This window comes from Ornithorhynchus anatinus, chromosome 15, assembly GCF_004115215.2.
Source record: "Ornithorhynchus anatinus isolate Pmale09 chromosome 15, mOrnAna1.pri.v4, whole genome shotgun sequence".
In the NCBI taxonomy this organism is placed as follows: Eukaryota; Metazoa; Chordata; class Mammalia; order Monotremata; family Ornithorhynchidae; genus Ornithorhynchus; species Ornithorhynchus anatinus.
Genome location: NC_041742.1, coordinates 7,381,525 through 7,393,368, shown reverse-complemented (window position 1 = coordinate 7,393,368; position 11,844 = coordinate 7,381,525). Strand labels below are relative to the sequence as shown.

The 11,844-nt window shown below is 49.4% G+C and overlaps 1 non-coding gene across 1 annotated transcript; it reads right to left on the bottom strand.

Moving 5' to 3' along the window:
• Positions 1 to 7,429: 7,429 nt before the first annotated feature.
• On the bottom strand, positions 7,430 to 7,566 carry LOC114817113. Its single transcript, XR_003764963.1, has one exon. It is a non-coding gene; the product is annotated as a small nucleolar RNA SNORA7 (small nucleolar RNA).
• Between the last annotated feature and the right edge of the window lie 4,278 nt (positions 7,567 to 11,844).

The following is an 11,844-nucleotide window of genomic DNA, read 5'->3' as shown; positions in this document are numbered from 1 at the left end:
GGAGTATGCTTTCTTTCCTTAGAGTGGATAAATCCAGAGAAACAGCATGACCTAGAGATTAAAGCATGGTCATGGGAGTCCCGACTAATCCCGGGTTCTAATCCCAGCTCCCCTGGTTGCCTGTTGTCCGACCTTGCGAAGGTCACTTTACTTCTCTGGCCTCAGGTCCTTCATCTGTAAAATGGGATTAAGACCTGACTCTCACGTGGGACGGGGACAGTGTCCAACGTGATTATCAAGGATATTCGCCAGCGCTTAGTTCACTGCCTGGCACATAGTAAGCGTTTAACAGAGACCATTTAAAAAAAAACCCCCAAAACGGATGCTACAACTAGGGCTGATCACCGGGGACTTTTAGTCGGTTAATCGTATTTATCCGAGGGCTTTACCGTGCGCCAGGCTATGTACAAAGTGCTTGGTATACTTCCACGCAACAATATACAACTATCTACTCCTCTAGACTGTAAGCTCGTGGTCAGCAGGGAATGTGTCTGTTTATTGCTGCATCGTGCTTTCCCAAGTGCTTAGAACAGTGCTCTGCACACAGAAAGCACTCAATGAATAAGACTGAGCGAATTATCGAACAATAAACAGACAGATTCCCAGCCCACAAGGAGCTTACGGTCTAACTCGGGGCGGGGGTGGGTGCGTGTCCCGATCTCCGTCAGGAAGGGAAAGCCACAGGGAGGGAACAAGAAGCCAAGCCCGGTCGCTCTTTGGATGCCGGGCCCGACTCCTCTCGCATGAACTTTTGGTTTTATAGTTCTATAAAAGGCAGCTGACAGAAGAGATCCCGTTTTGGGAAGGCCCAGCTGGCCAGCCGGCCCGGGCGGGGCCCGTTGGCGTGCTTGGGAACGGGCTACCCCGTGGCCAGGCCTGACTTGCATCCATGATGTCAGAGAGGCAGTGGGATCCCCGCCGTGCCAGAGGGTGGGAGAGCAGACAGCTCCAGCCCGCCCCGGTGCCAGCCACTTCGGCTTCGGCCTCCCTGGCTTCCCTCCTCGGAGACTCTGCGCAATGTTTGGAAGGCCGTCTCCATCGCCGGTTTCTGGCGTCGGCGGGGCCAGACAGGTTTCCACCTCCTCCCCGCCTCTCCCCTTCCTCCCTCCCTCCCTGGACCCCGTCTCTCTCTTTCTCTCTCTCTCTCTCAGCTTGCTTGTCTCCTCCCCGGCTGCCCTTTGGCCTGCTTCTGTGTTCGGTTTCATTTCTGCGGTGGAGGAAGGCACAGGGGAGGGGGCCGACTGCTTTGAAACCAGCGGCCTCTGCTCTCTCTCTGTCTGTGGACACCCTCACCCCTCCACGTTGTCTGAGGGAAGACCTAGTCCCCTGACACTCATGGAGGGGCTTCCTCTCACCCCATGGATGTTAGACTGGCGGCTATCTCTCTGACAGGACGGGGAACCCGGGGAGTTGCTTTGAACTGATTCTGAGGAGACTCGTCTCTCATCAAAATGCTCTCCTCTATGGCAAGGGTGATCTACAGAGAAGCAGCATGGCCTAGTGGCTAGAGTACGGGCCTGGAAGTCAGAAGGACCTGTGTTCTAATACCAGCTCCGCCACGTCTGCTGTGTGACTTTGGGCGAAGTCGGACCTGGGTCTCCGTCACCTCATCTGACAAACGGGGTTAAGAGTGTGAGCCCGATGTGGGACGGGGACTTGGTCCAACCTGAATGCCTTGACTCTACCCCAGTACTTAAAACAGTGCTTGGCACATAGTAAGCACTTAACAAGCAGCATTATTATTAACAAGATCGAGGAGCAGTGAGTAGGTTGGTGTTAGAGGAGAGAAGCAAACTGGCTGTGTAAGAGTAGGAAATCAGCAAGGTGAGGTAGGAGACGGCAAGGTGATTGAGTGCTTTAAAGCTGATGGTAAGGACTATCTGTTGCGGAAGTGGATGGGCAATCACTGGAGCTTCTTGAGTGGGGAAATGCGCGCTGAAGGTTTTTTGTAGAAAAAAATGATCGGGGCAAGAGAGTGAAGTATTGATCTGTCCTGTCTGGGGGAGCCAGGCTGGTGACAAGTCACTTGAGGAGCCCAGAACCCTCTCCTCTTCAGAGAGAGGAGAGTGGGAGGGAAGCAGCCCGCTGGGGAGCTCAGATGGATGCCTGTTGAGAATCTCAAGAACGGGTTTTGAGCCTCCTTCGGGCCCGACAGCTACGCGGGTTTTAGCCTGACCAGTGGCGATTAGACTGTAAGCCCGTCAAACGGCAGGGACTGTCTCTATCTGTTGCCGACTTGTTCATTCCAAGCGCTTAGTACAGTGCTCTGCACATAGTAAGCGCTCAATAAATACTATTGAATGAATGAATGAGTCCAACTCACCTGTTTCTGGAATAAATAAAAATACCTGCAAAAAGGATGATGATTGTGGTGTTTATTACATGCTTTCTACATGTCAAGCACTCAGATAGATAACATAAAATCAGACCAGACAGTTTGACTCACGTGGGGTTCACAGTCTGAGGAAGTGGGGGACAAGTGTTAAATCCCCCTTTTACACCAGGAAATGTTTTTACCAACTCTGCAATAGTATACTCTCCCAAGTGCTAAATTTAGTTCTTCAAAGACAGCGCTCAGTAAATACAATTGATAGATAATAATAATGGTATTTGTTAAGCACTTATTATGTACCAAGCACTGTTCTAAGCGCCGGGGTAGATACAGGGTAATCAGGATGTCCCACGTGGGGCTCACAGTCTTAATCCCCATTTTACAGATGAGGGAACTGAGGCACAGGGAAGCTAAGTGACGGGTCCAAAGTCAAATCCACCCGTGCTCACGTTGCTACTTTATAATGCTGGCTGCGTCCGGCATCATTCACGTGGGCTTGGATTTCTTCTTCAGGGGGAGACTGGGGATGATTTGAAGCAAGTGAGCCCTCTTCAAACACTCCCAATAAAACAACCTGTGGACCGTCTATTGTATTGTCGTCTTCTAAGCGCCTGGTACAATGCTCAGACCGGAATAAGTGCTACTTATGACTTTGGGAAAGTCACTTCTCCGTGCCTCCATTTCCTCATCCGTTAAATGGGAATTCGGCATCTGTCCTTCCTTCTTCCCCTTCCTTCCGTGGGGACTATGAACCCCACGTGGCATAAAAACGGTGTTTGGTTGATCATCCCACCCTCAGCATCACAACACTTGGGATCGTCTCCATCATTTGTTGATAGTAACGTCTCTCCCTCTAGATTGTGAACTCCCTGTGGTCAGGGAACTTGTCTACCAACTCTGGGCTGTGATCTGCACTCAGTACATACACCCGATTTGACTGATTTGATATTTGCTTTCAGCTTTCACGATAGTTATCATTTGCGGATTCCTATCCGTGGCCGTCCGCGCTTCAGGACCAGGAGGCCCTTCTGTGGCCCGAAGGACCCCGGTCGGCTCTGCGAATCCTCTCCCTCTCTGGCTCTCGCTCGGTCTTTAATGGGGGCTCCCCACAGAGGCAGACACCCGTTAAAAGGTTACTGGCACCCAGCTGTGCAGTGCACAGACGGGGCACCGGCTCTGTGGTAAAGTGACCTCATAGCTCACGTTTATTGGCAAAATACGGCTTCGACAAGCCACCGCTAGTAAAATAAACCACAGGGCCGCGAGCTCCCTAGGTGGGGAGGGGCCGGCAGACATCAGACGGGGTAGGGTGGAGGGGAGCATTTCACCGGCACCGGCCACACGGAGAGATCGCGCTCTCTTGGGCCTCTGTCCGAACTCAGTGGCTCCAGTCTTCTCAGACCGGAGGGGGCTCTGGGGAGTGTGACTTAACCTGGGGGTTCTTTTCAGCTCCCGCAGGGAGGAGCTGGAGGCCGGAGGTGCTTTTTTATGGTATTTAAAGCACTTACTATGTGGCAGGCACTCTACGAAGCACTGGAGTAGATACAAGCTAATCAGACTGGACACAGTCCCTGTCCCACATAGGGCTAATGGTCTCAATCCTCATTTTACAGAAGAGGTAACTCAGGCCCAGAGAAGTGAATTGATTGCTCAAAGTCACCCAGCAGGTAAGAGATGGAACCAGGATTAGAACCCAGGTCTTTGTGACTTTCCAGGCCTGTGCTCTATACACTAAGCCATTCTGCTTCTCACTGTGTGCGGGGAACACAGCTACCAACTCTGTTATATTCTTCTCTCCCAAGTCCTTGGATACACTTAGAAGAAGGCTCGTAGATGGAGGAGGGGCGTTCTGGGAGCGATGTCTCCACAGTGTCGCTCTGGGTTGGAGACGACTCGACAGCGTAAGACGAGACACATTAAGCGCTCAATCGATATGATCGCGGATAAAATACCTGTTCTTTTTTTTTTTTACGGTATTTGTTTAGCGCTTGCTATGTGCCAGGCACCGTGGTAAACACTAGAAAAGATAAAAGCTAATCAGTGTGGACACGGTCTCACTCCCCATTTTACAGATGAGGTAACTGAGGCACAGAGAAGTGTAAATGACTTGCCGGAGATCAGAGAGCCGGGATTTGAACCCGGGTCCTTCTGACTTCCAGGCCCGCGCTCTATCCGTCAGACAACACTGCGTTAGACTGTGAGCCTGTGAGGGTTAAAGGCAGTGTTCACACTTAAGATCTTGTGTCTACTCCAGTGTTTGCCCCATAAATTCTTAGTGAACATCATCATTGCTGTTGTCGCTGCTATTATTATTATTCTTATCTAACCTTCCCAGGAATCAGCAACCCTCCTACAGATCATCTGTATCATCAGCATTTAAGGGCCTGCTGTGTATAAGGTACTAAACTGGGAGTTTTAGGGGGTCCGGTCACCGCTCTCTCCATGTTCCATGTAGTTCATTCATTCATTCGTATTTATTGGGTGCTTGCTGGGTGCAGAGCACTGGACTAAGCGCTTGGGAGAGGACGATACAGCAGTAAACAGATGCATTCCCTGCCCCACGTGCTTACAGTCTAGAGACAGACATATATTAACGTAAATAAATTATAGATATGGGAATAATTGCTATGGGGCTGGGAAGGGGGAAGGACAATGGGAGCAAATCAGGGCGACACAGACTACGAGTCGGAGAAGAAGAAAGTGCCGGGGCTTAGGAAAGACCTCCTGGGGGAGATGTGCCTTCGGTAAGGCTTTGAACGTGGTGGGGAGAGTAATCGTCTGTAGGATTTGAGGAGGGAGGGCATCCCAAGGGCGACGGGTTGGCGGTGAGATAGATGAGATCGACGCGCTACGAGAAGGTTGCGGGGCGAAGCGTGCGGACTGGACTGTAGTCGGAGAATACGGGTGCCCACCTGCACCACCCTCCGGTGGCATGACGTGGGTGTGGGATCTGTGCCGTGAAGCTTGGGAACAGGGCTGCCCGAGCTCTGCTCTAAGGTCTGGCACCGGGTCAGGGCGAGGGCAGCTGCCTTCCGGACTCAAACCTGCTGCTCTCTCTGTCTTTGTTCCTTGAGTCCCAGCCCCTAAAGCTGCCACCCTTGCCTCCTCCTCCTCCTCCTCCTCCTTCTCCTCCGCACATGTCAGGCTGATGACCCACAGGTGGGTTAATCAGAAAAGAATTTTCAGGAGCGTTTTTTCCCATCTGCCGCAAGGAGCGCTGAGGAAATGTCACTCTCACCCGACTGGAGACGTGTGTGAGACTGCCGGGCTGAATCTCGTTCCTAGGGGACAGAAACCGTAACCCCTCCCCGGACTCTCCCTCATCATACATTCCTTTCGGTTGAATTTGTTCCTCTGACAGCCCACTCGATGGGGCTGGAGGCTATCGCCCTGGCTGGGAACCCGTTTACCTGCCGCGTGACCTTACGGAAGTCGCCGAACCTGTGTCTCGGGTCCCTTGCCATTAAAATGGGGATACGGGACCTGTTCTCTCTCCTACTTAGGCTGTAGACTCAAGACCGTATAGCTCCTCTCTAGACTTTAAGCTCGTCGTGGGCGGGGAATACGTCTACTAACCTGGTCAGATTTTAGGCTCCCAAGTGCTTCGGACGGGGCTCTGTGCAGAATAAACACTCAGATACGATTGATAATGATGATGATGATGGTATTTGTTAAGTGCCTTCTATGTGCCGAGCACGGTTCTAAGCACGGGGGTAGATATGAGGTAATGAGGTTGTCCCTCGTGGGGCTCACAGTCTTAATCCCCGTTTTACAGATGAGGTAACTGAGGCACAGAGAAGTTAAGTGACTTGCCCAAAGGCACACAGCTGACAAGTCGGGGAGCGGGGATTAGAACGCACAATCTCTTACTCCCAAGCCTGTGCTCTTTGCAGAAGCAGCGTGGCTCAGTGGAAAGAGCACGGTCTTAGGAATCGGAGGTCATGGGTTCTAATCCCAGCTCTTCCACCTGTCAGCTGTGTGACTTCGGGCGAGTCACTTTACTTCTTGGTGTCTCAGTTCCCTCATCTGTAAAATGGGGATTAAGACTGTGAGCCTCACGTGGGACAACCTGATTACCCTGTATCTACCCCAGCGCTTAGAACAGCGCTCGGCACAGAGTAAGCGCCTAACAAATACCAGCATCATCATCACTAAGCCACACTGCTTCTCTCACTAAGCCATGCTGCTTCTCTTGAGAGACGGTGAGCCCCAGGGGACCTGTTTGTGCTGATCTACCCCAATGTTCAGTACGGTGTTTGGCTTAGAGTAAGCACTTCAATGCTCTGTATTATTATTAACATTATTCCAATCGTTCAAACCACCCATGGGATCAAGACTCAAGTAATAGCAATAATAGTGGCATTTAAGCACTTACTATGTGCCAAGCACTGTGGTAAGTGCTGGGGCGGATATAATGACCTGCTTAAAAGTTCTATTAAAAAGACGTGTGAGCAGTGGATTGCAGATGGGAGTGTGGAGAATGAGGAGTGATGAGAAGTCTTGAGGAGAGTGAAGAATGTGGGCTGAGGGGTCGTGTGAAAAGCGAACAGAAAGGTTTTGTGAGCTGCAGTGGTAGCCCACACACAATTTTAATAATAATAATTATGGTATTTAGCCCTTTCCATGTGCCAAGCACTGTTGCAAGCAATGGGAATGTTCTAAGCAATGGCAGTGTTCTAAGCAGTGGAATTATCTTTTTTCCCTAGTGCTTAGTACAGTGCTTGGTGCGTAATAAGTGCTTAAAGAATACCTTGATTATTAGAGAGGCAGCATGGGCCTAGGAGCCAGAAGGTCATGGGTTCTAATCCCGGTTCCTCACTTGTCTGCTGTGTGTCCTCGGGCAAGTCACTTAACTTCTCTGGGCCTCAATTCTGCCGTCTTCTGCTGTCGGGTCATCTCCGGGCCATAGCGACTCCACGGACACATCTCTGCCAGGACGCCCCACCTCTTTCTGCAATCGTTTCGGTAGTGGATCCGTAGAATTTTCTTGGTAAAAAGACAGAAGTGCTTTACCATTGCCTCTTCCTGCGTAGTAAACTTATATCTCCACCCTCAACTCTCTCCCATGCCGGTGCTGCTCAGCACAGATGAGTTTTGACTTGTAGCAGATGCCTGCCACTCGCTAGCCACTGCCCAAGCTAGGAATGGAATGAGTAGGCCTCTGCTTGACTTTCCCTCCCATAGCCGAGACTGGTAGAATAGTGGAAACTCTCCAGGTGCCATCCTGAAAAGCCCTGGGCTCGGGTCAAGGTGATCAGAGACCTTGTCCCACAAGAGGCTCACAGTCTTAATCCTCATTTTACAGATGAGGGAACTGAGGCACAGAGAAGCGAAGTGACTCGCTCAAGGTCACACAGCAAACAAGTGATGGAACTGGGATTAGAATCCACATCCTCTGCCCTCCACGCCTGGGCCCTCGCCACTAGGCCGTACAGCTCCGATTGCTGTTTCAGAAAAGATATGTGCTGTTATTTTTAAGAGAGACTGAAGAGAGGAGAGGCAAGAGGCTGGAAGATGAGTAAGGGGGCTGTTCGTATATGGTAGCTGGAAGGTGATGCGTTTGGAGAGGATGGGGGCAGATCCATGAACTCCTGCAGATGAAAAAAGGATCAGAAAATGCTGCTGATTTGGGGGCTCGGTAGAGGTGGGGAAGGAGAGAAGCAGACTCAGTTTACTGCCTTTAGAGAAAGAGACCTCAGAAGACCTCGAGTCGTCCAATTTGGCAGTCGATCCCAACCCAGATGGAAGAACAGAGCCAAGGGAAAAATCCATTGAAGTGCTGAGCATAAACTCAATTGGCAAATTGGACCAGTTCATCTGTAGTTTGTTGTATTTTCTTTCCCCTCCTTCTCCCCTGGCCCTGTCATACTAGAACACACCTTCAACTCCGGCTCCTGCCGTTTATGAGCTGATATTTCTCAACTGTAGACTGTGAGCTCATAGAGGGCAGGGAATCTGTCCATTCATTGCTATATCATACTCTCCCAAGCATCTACTCCAGCGCTTTACTACTCACAGTGAGCCGTCCGGAAATACGATTTAATGAATGAATGAAATGGCCCCCGCCTCGAACCCTGAGCCATCCCTAAAGGGTCCCATATTTCACTAATAATAGCGAATGATAATAATGATGGTATTTGTTAAGTGCTTACTATGTGCCAGGCACTGTTCTAAGTGCTGTGTGCTCCTTCCACTAGACCACACTGTGTGAGTGTGTGCGTGTGTCTCACACTAGGGATTCCCCTGGCTTCCCTCTAGCTCCCATTAGCTGGGAATGAAAATAGACACTAGTGGCTACAGACAAATCATCGTGTTGGATCAAATCACCCGGTGATATTATCTGAGTGTTTACAGCATCCAGGGCACTGGTTTAAGCTCTTGGGGAAATAGAGTGCAGTACAGTTGGTAGACATGACCCCTGGCCAAAAGGAGCTTGCTGTCCTCATTGGGAGACAGACAGTAAAATAAATCATAGAAAACAGCCTGGCCTAGGCAGTCAGAGGGCCTGGGTTTCATTCCTGGCTCTGCCACTTATCTGCTGTGTGACCTTGGTGAAGTCGTCCAACTTCTCCATGACTCAATCACCTCTCCTGCAAAATGGGAATTCCATTCCCGTTCTCCCTCCTACTTAGACTGCAAGCCTGGATTATCTTGTGTTTTCCCTAGTGCTTAGTACAGTGCGTGGTGCATAGTAAGTGCTTAAAGAATACTTCGATTATTAGAGAAGCAGCATGGGCCTAGGAGCCAGAAGGTCATGGGTTCTAATCCCGGTTCCTCACTTGTCTGCTGTATGACCTTGGGCAAGTCACTTAACTTCTCTGGGCCTCAATTATCTCACCTATAAAATGGGGATTGAGACTGTGCACTCCATGTGGGGCAGAGACAGTGTCCAACCCAATGTTCTTGTATCCACCCCAACGCCTGGCACACAGTAAATGCTTTAAAAATGCCACAAATATTATTATTAGTTAAGGGAAATGATACATAAAAAATACAAAGGGACTGGGTCGAATATCAGAATGCTAAAGGGTTGAAGACTTGAGCGGCTGGTTCTAGTTTTGTTCCCTTCCAACTTTCCCGTCCAGGAGCTTTAACGTTAAGTAGAAATCCTGACCTGACCTTTCCGAAGGCAAGGCATTTGCCCCGTTACTCAAAAAGGAGAGAGTGGGAAAGTTACTCTCTCAAAACAGGTCCTCAAGGCATTTTAGTCTCAGGGTCAAAAGGCGGCCACTAAGTCATATTATTTTCCATTGACTCTTTTTTATTATTCCCATTGATGGATGCTGAGTTCTTCCTTGAATTTTTCTTTTCCCCACGGGAAACCTGTTTAGGATTTGGATCATTTCCCCTTGCACACCGTATCACCGGAAATATTGTCTGTCCCTAGGGGAAAGAACCCTGGCCTGGGAGTCAGAGGACCTGAATTCTAATTCCACTTCACTTCTTGCTACTGTCAAGTCGCTTAATCGATTGTATTTACTGAGCACTAACTGTGTGCAAAGCACTATACTAGGCACTTGGGAGAGTATAATGTAACAGGGTTGGTTGACCCGTTCCTTGCTCACAGTGAGTTTGCAATCCAGAAGAGGAGATGGAATTAATATGAATTAATAAATCAATTGCAGATATACTTGCAAGTGCTGTGGACTGGAGGGAAGGATAAATAAGGGGTGAAAATCCAAGTGCAAAGGAGACACAGAAGAAAGTGGGAGAAGAGGAAATGAGGACTTAGTTGGGGAAGGCCTCTTGGAGGAGATGTGATTTTTAAAGAAGACTTTAAAGGTGGGGAGAGTGATTGTCAGATGTGAAAAGAGAGGACATTCCAGGCCAGAGGCAGGACGTGGGTGAGAGGTCGACAGCGAGATAGACGAGATGGAGGTGCGGTGAGTAGGTTGGCACTAGAGGAGTGAAGTGTGAGGGCTGGGATGTACTAAGAGAGCAGTGAGGTAAAGTAGGAGAGGGCAACTTTGAAACCAGTGGTAAGGACTTTCTGTGTGATGGGCATGGGAGTTTGGTGGGGAGATAGGGAATCCAAAATTGGGCCTTGAGGAATACCCACAGTTAACGGATGCGAGACAGAGGAGAAGCGGCGTGACGTAGTAGATAGAACTTGGGCCTTGCTGGGTTCTAATCCAGTTCCACCGCTTATCTGCTGTGTGACGTCGGGCAAGTTACCTCACTTTTCTGTGCCTGCTAACTCATCTGTGAAATGGAAATTAAGACTGTGAGCTCCATGTGGGACATGGACTGTGTCCAACTGATCAGCTTGTATCAACACCAGCACCTAGTACAGTGCTTGGCACACTGTAAGCCCTTAACAAATGCCATAATAATAATAATTTAAAAATTAGAGAGGCCTACACAATTTTTCCATGCCTGTAAAATGGGAGCTCCATGTGGGACAGAGACTATGTCCAATATGATTATCTTGTAGCTACATTGCATGGCAAGTAGTAAGCATTTAACAGATTCCAAAATTGTCATTATTACTTCTTCTCTGTCTCCATCTCTCCTTCCCTCCCCTTCCCCCTCTCTCTGGTGGAAAGAGATAGAGTAGCGATTGGTGGCACTAGAGAGTATTTTATTTCCCTTGGCTCTCCTGGAAGCGATAGTAACACTCCTTTCCTGGTCAGGAAGCAAGAGCTACAGATGCTTTCTGACCTGTATGTAACCTTACATGTGTGATGAAGGTGGTGTAACCTAATGACATCATAAGGGCCTCACGGAAGATTCTTTGCGGAAATCCAGGGACTCTAAAGCTGACTCCCGAACTCCGTGGTCCTTACGTCCCTGCTTTCCCCTGACCCCCAGGTCTGTATAAAGATGTGTTCATCTCCATTTCCCAGAGCCATTAGTGGATAATGTTTACAAAGCATTCTGAGGTCCTTAGATCAGTACTATGCATTTTTTATGATATTTTAATGCTCGCTATGTGCCAGCCACCGTACTAAGTGCAGGGATAGAAAGTAATCAGGTTGGGCTCAGTCCATGTCCCACATGGGGCTCACAGTGTTATTCCCCATTTGACTGAGGTAAATGAGACACAGAGAAGTGAAGCGACTTGTCCACGGACACACAGCAGACAAGTGGCAGAGCCAGAATTAGAACTCCTCTGATTCCCAGGCCTGTGCTCTATCCACTAAGCCATGCTGATTTTCAAATGAGCACCCAATGTGTCTAGGGCTCCGGGTCCCTTATTAGCCTCTGGAGCACATAAGCCTTTATAGGTGAACTTCATTGTCAGTGGCATCTTGAAAATGGAAAACATTACAATTAAATACAAGCAGTTTGCCCTCGTGGAAAGAGCACAGGCCTGGGCATCAGAGGACCTGGGTTCTAATCCCACCTTCACCACTTATCTGCTATGTGACCTTGGGCAAATCCCTTCGCTTTTCTGGGCCTCGAATACCTCATCTATAAAATGGGGATTAAATACCTCTTTTCCTGGCACTTTGGCGTGGACCTTCATGTGGAACAGGGGCTGTTTCTGACCCCATGGTCTCATATCTACC